General features: G+C 39.3%; 1 protein-coding gene across 1 annotated transcript in view; it reads left to right on the forward strand.

Annotated features, from left to right (window-relative positions):
* The window catches only part of LOC104987018 (probable global transcription activator SNF2L1), a 10,073-nt gene that overhangs the window by 5,529 nt on the left and 1,959 nt on the right, over nucleotides 1-2,585 (forward strand). The gene's annotated exons all lie outside the window — the stretch shown is intronic.

The following is a 2,585-nucleotide window of genomic DNA, read 5'->3' on the forward strand; positions in this document are numbered from 1 at the left end:
TTGCTTGTAGACTTTTGGATCGCAACCATTCTGACTGGCGTGAAATGGTACCTCATAGTGGTTTTGATTTGCATTTCTCTGATAATGAGTGATGTTGAGCATCTTTTCATGTGTTTGTTAGCCATCTGTATGTCTTCTTTGGAGAAATGTCTATTTAGTTCTTTGGCCCATTTTTTGATTGGGTCATTTATTTTTCTGGAATTGAGCTGCAGGAGTTGCTGGTATATTTTTGAGATTAATTCTTTGTCAGTTGCCTCTTTTGCCATTATTTTCTCCCGTTCTGAAGGCTGTCTTTTCACCTTGCTTACAGTTTCCTTTGTTGTGCAAAAGCTTTTAAATTTAATTAGGTCCCATTTGTTTATTTTTGCTTTTATTTCCCATACTCTGGGAGCTGGGTCATAGAGGAGCCTGCTGTGATTTATGTCGGAGAGTGTGCCCTATATCTTTACCACTCCTGGACTTCCCAGGTGGCGCTAGTGGTAAAGAATGCAGGATGGTGCAAGAGATTAAGAGACACGAGTTTGATCCCTGGGTTGGGAAGACCCCCTGGAGTAGGGTATGGGAATCTACTCCAGTATTCTTGCCTGGAGAATCCCACAGACAGAGGAGCCTAGCAGGCTACAGCCCATAGAGTTGCATAGAGTCGGACATGACTGAAGAGACTTAGCACGCCCTACCTCTACCCCATGGGAGGTTGAAATTCTTCTAGAGACTTCAAAAACTTCTTAATCATGAAAACTAACCTTCGAAGTTGGTGTTTTGCAAATTACCACTCATTAATGTGTTGGGATTCAGCTTTGTGGGTGGTGACAACAATTTTTTGAAACACTGAGATAGGATAGAATAGAAAACAGAAGTGAGAATATGTAATATGTATTGTTTCTTTCTAAAAACATGTCCTCAAACACATATGTGTACTGAATTGCAACCTAAAACACAATTTTACTCGGCCATGGTCAAAGAGTTTGAGAACCAGTAATTGTTAATTACATAAATAATTAATGTGCCATATGCAACACTTAAAGATTGATGTCGTTATGTATAGAGAACATCTGGAACATTACTTATAGACAGATTTGAATGTTTGTACTGCACAGGATAGATATATTGGGTCTTTTTACTTTCCTGGCCTCCTGTAAACATTTTATGAGGTCAGTTTGGTAACAAAGTATTTGATGTAGGCTACAGTAAGTATTTAATTGAGGTAGGAAATTATTTGAGAAAATTATGATCCTATTTGAAGCTAATGTAGTTCTGAAGTATTTAGAGGTATGATTCCTAAATGTAATTCTTTTCTTTAAAAATGTTTTATTTATTTGGCTGCACTGGGTCTTAGCTGTGGCAAGCAGGATCTTAGTCGCAGGCATGTGGGATCTTTAGTTGCAGGCATGTGGAATCTAGCTCCTTGACCAGGGATTGAACCTGGGTCCTCTGCGGTGGGAGCTTAGAGTCTTAGCCACTGGACCACCAGGGGAGTCCTCCAAACATAGTTTTTGACACCTTCCTGTCCTACTCTAGAGGCGTCAAAGGTCATGGACACGGAAACAGATCTGGTTTTAGTTCTAGTTTTGCTACTGACTGTGATGTTGAATGAATCTCAAAGGGCCTTAATTTTTGTCACCTATGAGAACTTTTGAATTATGTGATATTGAATGTTCTGTCGACATTTAACTCTGAAACTATCAAATAGTTACACAAGTTTCAAAGCAGAGGTAATTTAAATTAAAATGTGTATGTTCTGTGAAACTGTAGGAGGAACCATTAAACTGAGTATTTCACAAACTCTAATAAGGATAAAGTATTTGCAGGACCAGATGGGGTCTGGCGTCCTGGTTCTTTTTATTTTGCCTCTAACTCCCTAATGTCTTAACTTTTTGACTACGACCACTTCCCAGGGTGAGGCTGAGATCTACAGAGGACTTTTTTCCTGTCCTCTCCTTCAGTCCAGGCAGTCCTTTTATACATAGTGGGCACTCATTGAATATTTGTTAAGAGTGTCCCTGGTGTGTTTGGTGCACGACTGAATTTATGAAATAACGACTTTGAGATGAACAGTCGGTTATGTTTGAGCACTGTCATTTCAGATTTACAGTACTAATCAGCCCCTTCTCAGTGTAGATTTTGCTGCTCCTTGTTAACCTTTTTGGTTTTATTTTAACCCATAATAGAGATGATCTGGAATTCAGTTAATACACATTAGAAGTGCTTTCAGTCACATTGCACATTGGCCACATGAAGATTTAAAAATAGTTTTAAGCAGTCTCACTTTTTTTTAAAATAGATTCCTGTAGTATATAGAGCAAGCCTCCTTTGTAAAATTGCATTTGTAGCCTTATAACATCAGGACTTTCACAAAAACACTAATGGGCTTTCATGACCCTTTAACAGAATTTATGACTCATCCCTGCTAGAAAGTGAAGGAAACATAGGAGAGATCTCAAAAGGTTGGAATCACTCATGAATATTGAGCTTTTTTCGTTTATCAAGCAGAGAAGGAGATGGCACCCCACTCCAGTACTCTTGCCTGGAAAATCCCATGGATGGAGGAGCCTGGTGGGCTGCAGTCCATGGGGTCGCGAAGAGTC

The sequence above is a fragment of the Bison bison genome, unplaced genomic scaffold (assembly GCF_000754665.1).
Source record: "Bison bison bison isolate TAMUID 2011002044 unplaced genomic scaffold, Bison_UMD1.0 scf7180017845910, whole genome shotgun sequence".
Taxonomy (NCBI): Eukaryota; Metazoa; Chordata; class Mammalia; order Artiodactyla; family Bovidae; genus Bison; species Bison bison.